At 43.1% G+C, this 17,159-nt stretch overlaps 1 protein-coding gene and 1 pseudogene across 2 annotated transcripts in view; one reads left to right on the top strand and one right to left on the bottom strand.

Annotated features, from left to right (window-relative positions):
- Positions 1–17,159, top strand: part of IGFBP7 (insulin like growth factor binding protein 7) — a 74,866-nt gene that overhangs the window by 26,601 nt on the left and 31,106 nt on the right. The gene's annotated exons all lie outside the window — the stretch shown is intronic.
- On the bottom strand, positions 14,470–15,159 carry LOC309960982 (protein FAM3C-like; annotated as a pseudogene). Its single transcript has one exon. The product of its transcript is annotated as a protein FAM3C-like (transcript).

Below are 17,159 nucleotides of genomic sequence, written 5' to 3'. Positions count from 1 at the left end.
GTGATCCCTGTGTAACATGATAAAAGCTGCTAAATTTGTGAAGGGAAATTTTCTTTCCCTTCTTTTAATTACCAGAAAACTTAATTAGATTTTGAGTGTAGACTCATAGATCTAGAATGATTCTCAAGTGATATTTTAGTTCACCATAACCATCCAATGCCCACATCCTGTATCATCCCAGTCTATGAGATTTCAAATTTGACAGCTCCAAAACACCAGTCCTGGAAGAGTTTTCTTGGACCACAGTTTAAGACCCACACTGGTCTAGAACGGAAAGTTCCAGAGTGTCCTTTGCAAACTCAGGGTTACTCTCAGGAAAGTCTTTCTTATTGTGACTCGTGTCCTTTGGGCTGAAGTTTATGCCTATTTCCTCAGCTTCAGATATTAGAGACAAAAATATCAGAAATTATTGTTGGCCCCCAAAGGACCTCCTAGATGATTGCTTCAAACTTCCCATTTTAAAGATGAAAAAGCTGAGGACGAGTGGAATGTGTAACCTGCCTGTGGTGAGAGTGGTACCAAAACCCACTTATCCTACCTGCCAGACCACACACTTTCTATTGCCTTAGTCATACCTTCCTCTCAGACACACACCTGCATCACCTAGTTGAGTCTACATACAGTGCCTTTCACGCATTGATACAAGGTCTGTTAGATACGTACTACTTACAGAACTTCTGAAGCATAAACTAATTTATCAATATCAAAGGCCCAAGAAGGCAAAGCGATTTTTCCTACTCCAAAGTAGGAGTGTTTCAGAGCAAGGATAAAACTCTGAATGACCCTCATTTTGTGCTGAGGACCTAGAACCTCCACTGGTTCCAGGCTCCATGCTAGAGCTTTGTTTTAAAATCAAGACCACACAGGACCCACAGAGCTAAGAGGATTTTTTTTTTTTTCCGTACCTATTCAAAACTGAAGCCCTACAGCCATCAGGAAGCTCAAGTTCTTTGCTCAGCTTCTGCCTGTGTCTGGGCTAAGTGAAAATCCCTGGGTGGTAGTGGATGCTTCTAGCACCAAATGGTTTCTGTACAAAGTCCAGGCATTCCTCCTGGCCTGATAGGAGGGTTACACCACACACACAGAAGGATGTGACTAATACTGAATGTGACTTCAGACTCTGCAAGTCCAGACAACTTCTGATAAACATTTAAACGGAGGTCAAGAATGTTTTCCTTTCTGAGGGGAAACTATGCAGTCTATGGTGTGAGTGGGAGGGAGTAGAGGGGAATAAATCTAAACATCAGCTTCCTCCTTCCATAATTCTTAAGCATTTTAGCAGCAACCATTTTTAATACTCTGACAGGCTTTCCTACTTAGGACCCATAGATGGGTGCTTGCCAGAAGAGGAGAGAGATGGAAAAGGTGAAGATCCAGCAATTCCAAAGTGATTACCAAGCAAGTTTGGAGCTAAGCAGGGCAATTAGGGCGGGTTTCCCTGTTTCCCACCCTCAGGCCACGAGTGCACCGAAACGTATGCCCTCAAGGCACAATTTAAGTACCCGGCTGGGATGCTCCCTTCCTATGCTGACAAAAGGGGGAAGCTCTGTAGAGGAAATGGGCGTTGACTTCTGGGGGAGGAAAGGTGAGTTGGTTCAGATGGGACTTCTCAGCATCCTCAGCCCACCGGAGGAATTCTGGGGCGTTGGCCCAGGACCGGGAGCAGAGATTGAAGAGCAGAGAGCCAGCAAAGATGTCCCCTTCACAGGGGAAAAGAAAGCAGCATGGTTTCTGTGACCCAAAGGGCTTTCACTGGTAGTGCGGATACAGTGTCTTGAGCACTTCCCTGCCCATGGGCTGTTTGGTTTGTCTCCTTACATTTCCTGGATGTGTGTGTGTTGAGGGAAGGAGATGTAGGTAAAGACTGGCATTCTGTCTCCCCAGTACTAAATAAAAAGCAAGAAGAATAAATGTCACTCAGCAAGCTCCCTCTCAATGGGAGGAGGGGGATTCAGTATTGGAAGAAGAGACGTTGATGTCAACTTTAGTGAAACCCTTCATGTATCTGAAATCAAAGTTCTTTTGAATATGTCAGCTTCAGTTATTTCAGCCATTACCTCTGTGGCCGGGAGCACTGAGGACCAATGTAGGTAGAATGCAATTGTGTCAGTTACTCACTGTTGAGTTTTTTTGTTTGTTTTTGCGGTACTCCGGCCTCTCGCTGTTGTGGCCTCTCCCGTTGCGGAGCACAGGCTCCGGACGCGCAGGCTCAGCGGCCATGGCTCACGGGCCCAGCTGCTCCGCGGCATGTGGGATCCTCCCGGACCAGAGCACGAACCCGCGTCCCTGCATCGGCAGGCGGACCCTCAACCCCTGCGCCACCGGGGAAGCCCACTTACTGTTGAGTTTTAAGCAGGTGGAGATCTCATTTTGAAGTCATGACTGTGGAGTCATGGAGTATTCCCATACTCCATTTTAGACATGAGAGAGAACTTTACTTTAAAAAGCTAGTCTTCAGAAAGCACATCCACTTGTTTGTTGATTTGTTTCTTCATGTAGTCATTCATTAATTCATACATTCCAGTGCCCTCCAAGCCCTATGGTGGGCTCTGGGGGGATGGAATGGGCCATGTCAATGGGCCATTACTCAGGATGAAAGTTCTGGAGTTAAACGTACCATAGAATCCTGGCCCTGCTACGGATATGCTCTGTGCAAGGTATTTAACCTCTCAGAGCCTCTGATTTCTCATCTGAAAATGGGGCTAATAAGCATAAACACCTCATTGGATTCCTGTGAGAGTAACCTGAAATAACATGAGAGAACCTGCGCCGTTCCTGGAATATAATAAGCTCAGTACGTGGTGGTAGAGGCAATATTAGAGGTTATGGTAAGGATAGTAGTAATTTCTGTTATTAGCGATTGCTATTATTAATGAGACCGACAGCACAAGAGTGAGAGAGCAAAGCAAAAGTGATAGGTTTCAGCAGGCGAGAGATTGCTGGACAGGAGATGACTTGTGGGCTTTCTTTCCCTTGAGCTCTATTAGTTTTTTCAATGACATCTTAGTGGAGAAATTTGGAAATTCCTTTCCCTTTGCCTTCCATTTTCTATTACATTCCTGAAAACCGAAGCTTTGGTACAGAATTCAGCTGGAGGCTACATCCCAGCATTTGCATTGACCTTAGAGTGCTTACGGTAATTATTCTGTCAATTATTTGACTTTTTAAAGTGTGCTTACCTTGAAGAACCTCTGCAAAGGAGGACCATGTTAATGTGTAACATGGAGATAAGCAGGGTGCTGCTACATTTTATTTCTTTTTTCTTTTTTCCCGGCTGTTCAACTGGAAAACTGAAGTGGTTCTATTTGCATCGCATAGGGCAGTGTTGAAAGGTGGGCATGAAAGAGCTTTTACTAATGAAGTACGGCAGAATGTGAATTTTTGCAACACGAATTGCAAGGAATCACCTGCAGTTTGTTCTGGTTTTAAGAGAAAAAAGGAAATTACAAGGCAATGTAATACCTTGCTTGAAAAAGTGACAAGACAGCAGAGAGGATACTCTTGAGTTGAACCGAGTAGCTGTGTGCATCTGTTGTAGATGGAATGAGTGGTCCCTACTTGCATGGACAGCAAGGTCATTTTTCTTACCCTAAGGAGAGGGCGTTAACCATCGGTGCTAGAGGAAACGTGGAAAAGGAAGGAACGAGCAACTGCAGCAGGAGGCCTGAGTTGAGCCCAGGAGGGTTGGGGACCCTGTGGGTGGGAGCCAGCTGCACCCATGTGGCAGCTCCCAGGCCAGCAGGCGATGGTAGGAACTTACTGTTGTTAGAGAAACCACCTCCGCATCATCCAAGTGCATTTCTAAAATGCCTGACTGTGCTCGGGGCTCTGTAAGCTCAGGATTAGCCAGCCCTCCAGGGACCTGGTCTGCATCACTAGCAAAGATCAGAGGAACTTGATAGAGCCATTTTTTGAAGGAAAAAAACAACCCTAAACCCACAAGTGAATGGAAATGCATATTTATATCACTGGGCCGTCAAGGGTCAGGGTGTTTTGTGGGGAGGGAGAGAAATTGGTGATTAGGAATGAAGCTCTGGAATGTAAAGCTAGAAGATCTGTGGCGAAGACGGAGGAGAGGAGACTGAAGGCAAACACTGGATCTTGTACCACTTTTTCATCAGCTGCAGCAAGTAGTTGACTGCACATGGGTTAGCTGATATGTCGAGGCAGAATTTTAGGTTACCTGGAAGGTCATATGGGACAGTGGTTAGGAGCCTGGGCTCTAGAACCAAATTGCCTGGTTTGGAATCCCACCTCTACCATTGATAAGCCTCGCGACTCTAGGCAAGTCACTCAGCTTCCCTGTGCCTCCGGTGTCTCCTCTTGTGACATGGAAGGCAGCCCCAACCTCACAGAGTGGTTGACAGGGTTAGATTAGTTACACACCTGAAGGCCCATGGTGAGCAGTCAATGAATAGGCGTAGCTGTTGGTGTGAATGGCCATTGGTGGGGAGGTGGGGGGCAGGACTGAGTTGAGGGGAAACAATTAGCATGAAGTAGGTTAACAGAGTATATGGTGATTAGAAACTAGGAAAGTCATTGGGTCCAGCTTCCTCCTTAACCAGGAAAACAAATCCTAGTCCACTTTAAAATAATTAATTTGAAATCATAAATAACAGTGACCGTTTATGGAGTACTCACTGTGTGCTAGACAGCATGGGAAGCCCTGTGCACACATCCTAGCAATCCCGTGGGCCCTGCTACTTATTATTACCCCATTTTTATCAATGAGAAAACTGAGGCTCAAAATGTTAGGTAACTTACCCAACATCACCTAGATTTGTCTGAATCCAGAGATTATGTTCACAACACAGCAGTTCTGTTCCCTTTGCTTTCCATTTTCTATCACATTCCTGAAGACTAAAGCTTCAGGACAGATTTCAACTGTCAGGACAGATTTCAACTGAAGGCTGCATCCCAGCACGTGCATTGGACCTGAAGTGCCAGGGTCATTGTTCTGTCAATTATTTGACTTTTTTTTTAATAAATTTATTTATTACTTTATTTTTGGTTGTATTGGGTCTTCGTTGCTGCACGCTGGCTTTCTCTAGTTGCGGCGAGCGGGGGCTACTCTTGGTTGCAGTGTGCGGGCTTCTCATTGCAGTGGCTTCTCTTGTTGCGGAGAGCAGGCTCTAGGCACGCGGGCTTTCCAGTAGTTGTGGCACATAGGCTCAGTAGTTGTGGCTTGCGGGCTCTAGAGCACAGGCTCAGTAGTTGTGTCTTGCGGGCTCTAGAGCACAGACTCAGTAGTTGTGGCGCACGGGCTTAGTTGCTCCGCAGCATGTGGGATCTTCCTGGACCAGGGCTCGAACCCATATCCCCTGCATTGGCAGGCGGATTCTTAACCACTGAGCCACCAGGGATGTCCCTATTTGACTTTTTAAAGTGTGCTTTCCTTGGAGAACCTCTGCAAAGAGAGGACTGATTTATTGTGTTCTATGGTCCCATTGAAGCAAATATTTCATACCCATGAATACATGCCTTATTTTGTTTTGTTCTGTATAAATCCAGGCACCATATTTTGAAAAATACTTTAATTCTATTAATCTTGAGTAAATCATTTCCCAGTTCTTGGTTAGCTATTTAAAAGAAACGATAATATTAAGTAATAAAAATTGTTCCTTTGGAATCAATCCATCGTTTGATTGGATCTGATTGAAATTGTGAATAAAATGAAGAATCCATCCCTGACAACTCTCAGCCTTTGCTCCTCCATGCATGGATGCATTTGAAACTGTTAGAGATCCTTAACTGCTGACAAACGCTGTGTTACCCTGACTTTAAATATGCGATGCGTCTTTGATCTCAGTGCTTCCTTTGGGAGTAAGTAAAATCAAGACTCCTCATTCCCTGACATGGCATCCCTTCAGATGGTAGAAGATACTTAACAGGTAGTCCCCCTCCCCAGGCATCTCTTCTTTAAGCTAAACACCCACATCACCTTCTGTGTGGGTTTTCAGACCCCACACCAGTCTTTGACGGGTGGTTAAGAGTTCGAACAAGATCCAGGGCTGCAGGACTGACCGGGTCAATACAGAACACACTGCAGCCACAGGGTCACACAAATGCAGGCCCAGACAGATGGCCTCCAGCCTCCTAGCCTCACTGATGTCATGGTAGACTCCATGGTTAAATAATAAAGGCAGGGTGATAAGCAGAAGCCAACTAGAAGGATCTCCCCAAACTGTTTCAGAGTGGTCCGTGGTAGAGGCTTTGCGTCATTGCTATTGTTTGTATTTCACGTGAGAGTTCCTCATGTTGGTTCTAATAAAAGGATCCTTGACAGTCAAGGTTTGTGTGGACTGTTCCTCAGTTCTCAGGCACAAGTTCTAAAAATGAAGAGCTGTTCCTTCTTTTCATAAGAGGGGGCATTTGTAGCTATGTTTATCACAGATCCATGTTACAAATAGACGGGTGCATGGAGAGGGAGACGTTTAAAGTCACATATTGAGATCATCAGGTGGCTCCCTTTGATCTAACTCCTACATTGCTCTGCTTTGTGTCCACCCTTTTTTCTCAGATGTGAAATTGTTGGGCTTTATTTTTCCACTTGTCAAATTCTCTTCAGCTTTTTAGCTGCTGTGTTGAACTCTTCTTTTCCTTAAAGGCATTTGGTTATTTTTTTAAATGTTTTTGCTTTACTGAAGGTTAATGTGCTTTTCATGGTTTTATAGTTACCTTGCAGAAATCTCATTAGAAAAGCACTTTAATATATTACTTGGCAACCAGACATCTGACAGTTTTCTAGTTCATTAGTTAGGAAACCTCCCCAGGCTTGGAGGAACGGACATTCCTCTGTGAATTGGGAAGCTTTGATCACTCCAGCAGGGGCCAGGGTTTATTTTAATGCATTTGAGGGGGAAGGGGAAGAGGTACTCTAAATCTGGCAAAATAAAAATAACACTGATTAAGAAAACAATGAAACATTCTCGAAAAAGAATTGCACTTTGTTTAATATTATTCTGTGGTATCTCCTGAGTCCTTTGAAGACAGGACTTACTTTAGAAAATGGGTCTCTTTCTGTGGCAAGAGCCTAGTTAAACAGACTCACTCCAGATCACAGATCACATTGAAATGATCCTAATGAGGGTAGACTTTTCAAAGCTATATTCATTTTACCATGAATAAATGGATTCAAGTCTTATTCGTGGGTTTTTAATTTTCAACTTTGAATTTGCAAACTATCAAATTCCTTCAAAGCTATGGTGTGCAGAGAAGGATCTGACTAATAGGATTGCTTTATTTTTAAAGAAAGATGCCCTTTAGCACAGCACTGGGCTTTGAAATGTGATCAGTCAAGGGTCCAACAGGCAAGGATTTCCCACATGACACTGTTTCTTGTTGAGTTCCAACCAGATTTAATGTCTCTCATACAAAAAAGCTTCTAGTGTATTCAAAGTAGATAATGCTATATTGTTTCAACACAGAGTATACCAAATGAAGTACAAGTTCCTGAAGCAGGGCAATACTTGGGTGCTGGTGACTTTTTTTTTTTAAGGAGCTGTATCTTTTTTCTTTTAATTGAAAGACTTGAAGCAAGCTGTCTGAAAAGGTGTTTTTTTGTTTTTGTTTTTTGCACGATACGCGGGCCTCTCACTGTTGTGGCCTCTCCCGTTGCGGAGCACAGGCCCTGGACCTGCAGGCTCAGCAGCCGTGGCTCACGGGCCCAGCCACTCCGCGGCATGTGGGATCTTCCTGGACCGGGGCATGAACCCGTGTCCCCTGCATCGGCAGTCGGACTCTCAACCACTGCGCCACCAGGGAAACCCTGAAAAGGTGTTTTAAAAAAAAAAAAAACAAAAAAGAGGGCTCAGTTATTAGAATGGTATAAATAGGGCAGCAAGCAAATGGTCGTATGAAAGGAGGGCCTCCTCCTTTATTGAGAGATAAAGGAAAAGGAATGGAGCATTTTGGCAAGAGTGACATTAAGCCGCTGAAGTAAGGCTGGAGAGGAAACTGGAGCATCCTGCATAGTGACAGACATAAATGAAAGAATCATGTAGTGCTTTTCGGCTTGCCTGATTGACAGGCAGAACCCAGTTGCCAATGATGGCTCACTTTCACCTTTTAATACCTTCCAAGGCAGGTAGGAGAGAGGGAGGGATGGGCAGAAACAATAAACGGTTTAGTTCTGTGTTAAGAGGTGCATTTTCCAAAGAAAATGCAGTTTGGAGATCTGTGTGCTCAGACCAGGACCCGCTGTGTGAGTCGCTGGCCTCAGGCAGGTTACTGAGTACCCGTACACATGCACACTGTGTTTCCTCATCTCTGTGCATTAGGGGTCACAGAGGCTCTCAACCAACTCCACAGCTCTGTGCTGCGGGTCAGGTAAGATAACACAGTTTATAAAGTTCTCCACAAATGGGCAGTGATGGTGGGGCAAGCTGGAGGTGTTGATGATGACTCTGATGTCTTATCCTGACTGACTCCAAGCCAGTTCCTTCGCAGCCGTGCAAGCTCATGAGGCTACTCAGAAGGCCCATCTTATTGCCCCTTCTGATCCAGAGACCCTAGTTCTCAGGCAGTTCTGGCTTTCTTTATAACCACCTCCCTTCCCGCAGCAAGGGTTCACAATCCGCGGAGAAAAGCTGTTCAAGACAAGACCTCTTAAGCAGGCTCAAAGTTTTGAAAGCCACTGTGGACCTGCCTTCCTGAGTCCCCAGATATTCCCCCACGCCAAGTACAGCCGGCCCTCCAAATCCATGGGTTTTTCATCCTCCGTATACCCACAGCCAACTGTATTCATCGCACGGCGCCATTCTATATAAGGAACTTGAGCATCTGTGGATTTCGGTATCCGTGAGTACTCCTGGATCCAAACCCCTGCAGATATTGAGGGAAGACAGTATGCACAACACCAGTGTGGCTCCCTTACACCTGTCATGATATTGACCCAGCCCAGCCCCCTCTGCTGGGCTGGGAGCCAGGACTGTGGGCGGGGGTGATGGCCCAGCCTGTGCTGTTACAGGATCCTGCCCACTGAGTGACCACCCAGGAAAAGCCAAGGGAAGCTGTCTTACCTCGTGTGTGTTGGAACCCGCCAGCGTTGGAATCTGGAGTCGCTTCGTCTAAGCCTGAATGATCAAGAACCGGGGACAGTGCCAGACTGAAAGCGAACATTTGTTTGTCAGCACAGATAGAGGAAGGAAATAGGCCTGCTAAATGTAACAGCCCCAGTAGGCCTCCTACTGACTGGTCCTTCTCTTACCCACGCAGAACTCGCCTGATTTGATGAGACATATATGTACTCAATAGCAGCATGGAACATAGTGTTTGACTAGAAGAGGCTTTCCAAAGGCTAGAGCAAGAAAGAGGAACATTCTTTGTAAGTTCCAAGCTAGTGTTTCATACCCCGGAGATATAAGAAATGGTGCCTTCAGTAGGACCTAGAGTTGTGCCTTGATCAGCATCAGTTTTGGCCAAAATATACTCCTGCTGCAGCTTGTACTGATTCACACACTTCCTCCAGCTAGGTTTCACCACTGCCACATGCACAAGGACCGAGGGGCTTCCTTAACTAGGTGAGCCTGGTGTGTTTAGAGCAGAAGAAACAGCAGGTAGTGAAAAACGAACACGTGCAGGGAGAGCCCATCTGCAGAAAAATTGGCCTTTTTAATGAGCAGTTTTGTTTCAGTACATTCTTGAATACATTGTGTTGTACTGTTCAGCATGGATCTTCAAGATCGAGCACATTTGTTTTTCAGGAGGAATCAATCTTAACCAAATAGAAAAATGCACTGAGGCCCCCCTGTGTTCGTTGCTCATTACTCCTCCCCCAAATCTGTGAGCCGGCTCAAGGGGTCTGAGGCATTCAGAAGAGAAGCATTCTTCTTTAAACTTTTGGTGGTTCATTTTGCATGTTTTTGAGGCCGATTGTGGTCTCACAGAGGTTCAGGCCCACAGTCAGAGATTGAGAAACTTCCATCATTATACATGTGGCCTGTGGCGCCCACCTGATTGTAACTAGAGCTTAACGCAAAGGAGTGATTGGGGCCTGACTTCTGCCTCCTACAAACTAATCTTTTTCAATGGTGTGCACTTCTTTCTGTCCCCCAAAGGGATTTGTTAAATGTGATTTTCAGCGGGAAATGCGCTTTTTTTATCTGTTAGCCATAATGGAAATGCATAGATAAACAGAATCTGTGTGAATATAGTCAGATTTGGGAGTGGGAGACAGGATAGGGGAAACAAAGATAGAAAAAGCTCTGTCAAACATGAAATGAGGGGCAGGACAGGAATAAAGACACAGACGTAGAGAATGGACTTGAAGACACGGGGAGGGGGAAGGGTGAGCTGGGACGAAGTGAGAGAGTGGCATGGACATATATACGCTACCAAATGTAAGATAGATAGCTAGTGGGAAGCAGCCACATAGCACAGGGAGATCAGCTCAGTGCTTTGTGACCACCTAGAGGGGTGGGTTAGGGAGGGTGGGAGGGAGATGCAAGACGGAAGAGATGTGGGGGCATACGTATATGTATAGCTGATTCAGTCTGTTATAAAGCAGAAACTAACACAACATTGTGAAGCAATTAACCTCCGATAAAGATGTTAAAAAACAAACATGAAATGAGTATCTACGTGATTTTCATTTTTATTTAAACCAGCCTCCTCTTTATAAAATTTATTTCTTAATAAGACAACATTGTACAGTGAGTATGATCGGCATTTTGAAGAGAAAACATCTTACTGTGGAAGGACTTCTAGAAGAAAGAAAGACTCACCTAAGATTCCTGCAGGAAATCTAAAGAGAACTCCTGGTGGCGGACCTCCCATCTATGTTTTGTGGTGAGGGACCATAAACAACCCAGAGAGAGAGAGAGAGATCCCAGTAACTGGAAGTTCCCCCGTGGCCCCGCCTCTGCTTCCTGCCCAGCTTCTGCTCATTTGCCATCTTCATTCTTCTCTTCTGCTCCGTCCAGCCCCACAGATGGTCCAAGAGACTCAGAGGGGCCTTCAGGCTTCTACACCAATTTGAGTTTCCCTCCTGGGCAAGTCAGTGTGTCTCATGGTAATATTCTGTCCTGAAACCATACAAGGAGAGGATATAACAGTCTCTGTCACTCCTGGAGGAAAGCCTGAGAGTGGTGGCCTGGAGGAAGCCCCCCGCCCTGGACCCTACTGTAATGTCTGGGCAAGAGGCTCAGAACATTCTCTAGTCTTGGCTAGAAAGACTTCCTTAGAGCTTTGGCTTTTCTCTCATGTCCTTCAGATGGATTCTGCACACCAGAATGGCAAATTGAAAAGCTTCACAGAATTCGCTTTTAATGTTAAAAACAAAAGAAAAAAAGCAAGTTGAGGAATGATTGAAGCGAAAGCACATTCCAGCTGTCAGACAACTTGGAGAGCATTAGTGAATGTTCTAAATTTAAACATAATTTGGCCCTTTCTCCTTATCCATATAACACCCGAAGTTTCCTTTCACTTCCCTCCCTGCCTTCCACTAACCCCATTCCTGGTTTACTACATGGCGATGATAATTATGTATATGCATCCTGAAAATTTAACCCTTCATGTGCCATTTCCTCTCTTTCGATATTTTTTCCTTTTTTGTGGAAAATGATATAACAGAAACTTGCCATCTGCATGTTCTTCACTTTTTTAAAAAAAATAAATTTATTGGGCTTCCCTGGTGGCACAGTGGTTGAGAGTCCGCCTGCCGATGCAGGGGACACGGGTTCGTGCCCCGGTCCGGGAAGATCCCACATGCCGCGGAGCGGCTGGGCCCGTGAGCCATGGCCGCTGAGCCTGCGCATCCGGAGTCTGTGCTCCGCAACGGGAGGGGCCACAACAGTGAGAGGCCCGCGTACCGCAAAAAAAAAAAAAAAAAAAAAAAAAAAAAAAAATTATTTATTTTTGGCTGCGTTGGGTCTTCGTTGCTGCACACGGGCTTTCTCTAGTTGTGGTGAGCGGGGGCTACTCTCAGTTGCGTTGCGCGGGCTTCTTGTTTTGAAAGAACAGTGATAAACTTTAATCAAATTAAAGTCAGGAATATAAAGATTCTACCTCAATTTCTCTTTAATTTCCCACATATCACTTATTTTCCTACTGTCTTTGCTGATTTTTAACAGTCTGGGACAGCCTCTATGATTACAAATTAAAAAATACGCATCCATAAGTCCTTCAACACCATTAAAAGAAACCAAAGTGTCAATGCCAAATTTCTGATTTTAATGAAAATTCTGAACATTAAAGGAGCATTGCTGCATTTACAATGCTGATTTTTAAAAGCTATCTGAAAATAAAATATAGTAAAATTATTGCTTCCCAAAGTTATGTTGACATAATCTATACAAGGCAGAATTGAAACAATAGCATACTGCATGAAAACAGTTACATAACCAATCTTTATCCCTTCTTTTGGCATTTTATACAGCTCTACAAAGCTATCACGTGATAGTCCTTATCTTGAAAGGGATGTCCTGCCATCTAGATACTTAAATTCTATCCATGTTAAGATATAGCCTGAGGATATTAGTGTGTTTACCCATGGGAATGACTTTAATTTTGCATGTTAAGCAGTACAGTACACGCTTGACAAATCTGTGTGAAGTTCTATAGGCATATTACTTTGCCAGATAATACCAAAAAATTCACAGTGTAAAAACCAAGAGTAGTTATTCTCATTATTTAAAAAGAAAAAAGCAACACTTATTTCACAATCCCTGGACCTGTAAAATCGCCATTCTTTTAATTTACAGAATTGAGGGAAGTATTTTAAATGTCAAAACACACATGCTGAATGTGATTTAGTGTATCAGCACCAAAAATCTGAAAAGTCTACAAAAATTGTTTAGATGTATAAGGTGCATACATGAATTAGATTCAGTTTGAGGGAAGAAACGGTGCCCCCAGACGCCCTGATATTTAAGAAATAGCTGAATAACTTTCACCTTGGTTTATAACAAAATAAAAAATACCGCTTTTAATTTTTCTTATATAAGTCATCTAAAATTAAATCCAAAATTGAAGTGCTGCCTTTTACTGTGAATAGCAGTTTGATTGTTAACATTTTTTATGTTCCAGCTTGACACTTCACACACAACAGATATTTAATGCCCTAAAAATATTTTAAAAACTTGAGTCATTTTGTGAACATCTGAAGTTAGATCTCTTATATTTTTATGTAGAGTTGGGTATAAAGTCATTGTGTGTCAAATTATTTTTAAATGTTATCAGTCCCAATCAGTAATTAGGACTTTTTTAAATATGTCGTCATCTTTTCAGGCAAAAATTACTATTATGAAGTTAGATGAAAGTAAATACAGAATTTCTTGGTTTACAATCCAAAATTATTATTGTGACATTAAAGCATGCCTCTTTCCAAACCATTTGGTCAATGCTGATGACACTTAACTAAGGAAAACTTAGGCCAGTATTTCTCTAACTATACTGACACGCTGTCCTGAATGACCTACCAAGGCTGGGGAAGGGACCTGGCCTGGTTCCTCAGCTCTGTGAAGTTGCCCCCTCCTGTCTTACTCTAAATAGCTTATACAAAATCAACTTATGCACACTGTTAACACAAAATCCAGCAAGCTACAGCCCTGATGCCACCTACATTTATATATTTACTTTTTACTGTGTACATTAAACAAAGAATTCTGTTGTGCTTTTCACATATTGGATATAAGTCTTCATATTTTATTTCTAGGTTTCTTGGGAAGGGAAGAGAAAGACTAAGAAAAAAGAAATAGAACAGGGGAGTCAGACTGTAAAGTAACATTACACACACAACTGGCCCAATATCTTTTTAATTTAAAAGATACTATCATCAAAAGGTTATATATATATTTATATATTTATTTATATATATATTTATATATATATTTATATATTTATTTATATATATATTTATAAAAGAAAAGTCTCCTCCCTAAAATCCGTATTATCCCATGATAGATTTTCACAGTGACTAGTATATATATATCGATATAGGGTTTTTTTGTTTGTTTTTTTTTGCGGTACGCGGGCCTCTCATTGTTGTGGCCTCTCCCGTTGTGGAGCACAGGCTCCGGACGCGCAGGCTCAGCGGCCATGGCTCACGGGCCCAGCCGCTCCGCGGCAGGTGGGATCTTCCCGGACTGGGGCACGAACCCGTGTCCCCTGCATCGGCAGGCGGACTCTCAACCACTGCGCCACCAGGGAAGCCCTATATCGACATAGTTTTCACTTCTGTTCAGTTATCCATTGGGTAATGGTTTTAGAATTAAAAGATGCCATTATCATCGCAGTCTGAACATTGTACCATTAGGGAGATGTGCTTAGAAATGGTTCAGTGATTTGCTCATTATGACTATTTACAAAGATGTCTATTTACCTTAGCAATAAATAATCCTGATACCAAAAGAGATAATGGTCATGCACACACCGAGATGGCTGCATGCTCTTAAAATATTTACATGTAGTTTTTCTGTCAGGGCTTTCCCATTAGCAAGTGAAAGTGAGCTCTCTTCAATTTTCTCCACATCAGTCTTGCTTCTGGGGAATGCATCCTTCCATTTATACAACTTCGGGCCATCCTTCATATTTGTTTGTGTCCTTATTGCTCTTTATGTGCTGTTCAAAAGGCCTTTTTGTCTTAATGCCTTTTCCACCACAGAAGACCCAGTTGTCTCTAAAACCAAGATGAGTAGTAGATGTACTCCCCAGTGCAGCAATGAGCTGCCGGGCCTCATCATTGAGTTTGGTTGCTCCATCATCATATGTTCCCATTAAGACTATTGTTCCATCTTGTATGGCCTTCAGAAACTCAATAAATGAGGCCACATTTCCTCCCCACATGTCAAAATGTCTGGTGTCTATTAGAGCTCCTGTTTTTCCATTTACCTAGGCAACATTGATTCCTCTTCCAACATTATTCTTAACACCACTCATTAAAACATTCTCCTCCAGGCAGATTTTGGGTCCTACCACAACTGGCTGCTCCACTTGCCATTTTAAAAGCAGAATGCTTCTCAGGGCAAGCTTTTGAGATCCCACATTTATACCTGGGAGGTTTTGTGGAACGTGCAACTGCGTCCATTGCTGACCTTGCAAATAGATTTCCTAAACTCGCATCCATTTTTATTTCAAATGCTTGAGAAATAACATAGAATGTCAGTAAAAATACTGCCACGGCTACCACACCACCAACTTTGCAGCACCTGCTACCCTCATGTTTGGTTTTTCAGTCTGTGGCACTTTTCATTAAATAAGCTCTGGCCTCCTGCCTGCCTCTCTGCCTCGCGGGCCCGCTCGCTCCTCCGGCTCCTCCCCGGAGCGTGGGCTTCTCATTGCGGTGGCTTCTCTTGTTGCGGAGCACGGGCTCTAGGTGCGCGGGCTTCAGTAGTTGTGGCGTGTGGGCTCAGTAATTGTGGCACGCAGGCTCAGTAGTTGTGGCACACGGGCTTAGTTGCTGCGTGGCCTGTGAGATCTTCCCAGACCAGGGCTCGAACCTACATCCCCTGCATTGGCAGGCGGATTCTCAACCACTGCGCCACCAGGGAAGCCCTGTTCTTCACTTTTGACCCCAATCATGTATTAACGGATAGAAAGTATTTCAGTCTCCTTATTTTTCTCTGTCATTGCTGATGCATTACTAGGCTCCTCTTATCTGGGCATTAGCTCATTTCTTATCTGAGTCTTCACTGGCTTCTGTTTTGCCTTGATCTCTTGGGCATGATGTCTATAGGTCTTGTCTCTATGGAGAATTAGATAGTAAACTGGCAACAGCAGTCCTTTGATTGGAGCTTAGCTTTTTCAAATGCTCAGATTTTTTTTTATTACTTATTTGTACTTTTTTATGGCTAACATTTTTCTGATTCTTTGCCTGAAAGTTTTTTTTTTTTAATTATTTATTTTTGGCTGCATTGGGTCTTCATTGCTGCACGCAGGCTTTCTCTAGTTGTGGCAAGCTGGGGCTACTCTTCGTTGAGGTGCACAGGCTTCTCATTGCGGTGGCTTCTCTTGCTGCAGAGCACGGGCTCTAGGCACATGTCAGATGTTTTTTCAAGCATACTTCTGAAACCTCAACATATCTCCAGATCAATGATTCCCAAACTTCTGGGAATTGTAACAACCTATCCTTACGTTTGGTTTGTATGAGATCCTACCTCCCTTTTCACCCTATCAATCCTCCAGGAAGAAGAGAGCAACATTTTTTGTTTTTTAATGTAAAAACAAGTAAAAAATTTTTTAGTTTTGAGGGGGCTTGGGGATGACATGACACTCAGTGGTGTATTGGAAAAGGCGTTGCAAAAAAGGAATCACTGCTGTGAATCTTAGAATAAGGTCATTTTAATCTCACTATTTCCTTTTTTTTTAAATTGAGGTAGAAAATGCATAACGTGAAATCTACCCTGTTAACAAATTAAGTGTACATACAGTATTATTAAATATAGGCACATTGGTATACAGCAAATTTCTAGAACTTTCTCATCTTGCAGACACATTGAACAGCAACTCTGCATCTCCCCCACCTCTAGCCCCTGGCAACCACCATTCTACTTTCTGCTTTTATGAGTTTGACAACTTTAGATTCTTCGTGTGAGTGAAATCATGCAACATTTGTTTTTCTATGACTGGCTTATTTCACTTAGGTTAGTGTCCTCAAGGTTCATCCATGTTGTAGTATATGGCAGATTAATCTCACTGTTTCCTAAAGTGTGAATATAGACCCTTAAGGGAAAAAAAAAGTCTTTTATAGTTTCTATGGGCTGTTTAAGGTTACAAATGCTCACAGTTAAGGCTTATGTTTGGGGGATCCTGGGGGGATACAAGGTCCAATTATTTTTTATATAACGATGAAGTAACATAAAAGATTCTAGGAGAGCATGTACAAAGAACAGTCCTTGAAAATGCATATTATCATTATTGCAGTGATCTCCTTGAGACTTAGCCATAATGACCCCAAATCAATAAATGTCCATCCATGAGGACTGTACAAATGTGGGAGGTTTTGTCGTAACCCTTGAGGAAAGAACTGTATGACAAAAACAAAAAACCCTCCTTCTCCAAAAAGAGATTATAATTAATTAAGGGACAACTCTAGTTGATGGTAGAGAAAGCTCAAAGATGTTGTATTAGTTATTTACTGCTACACAATAAATTAGTCAAAAATTTGCAGCCTAAATAAAACAACAATGAATATCTATTATCTCATACAGTTTCCGTGGGTC

Source organism: Leucopleurus acutus (assembly GCF_964270905.1).
Source record: "Leucopleurus acutus genome assembly, chromosome: 4".
Classification (NCBI taxonomy): domain Eukaryota; kingdom Metazoa; phylum Chordata; class Mammalia; order Artiodactyla; family Delphinidae; genus Leucopleurus; species Leucopleurus acutus.
This window is presented reverse-complemented; position numbering and strand designations above follow the sequence as displayed.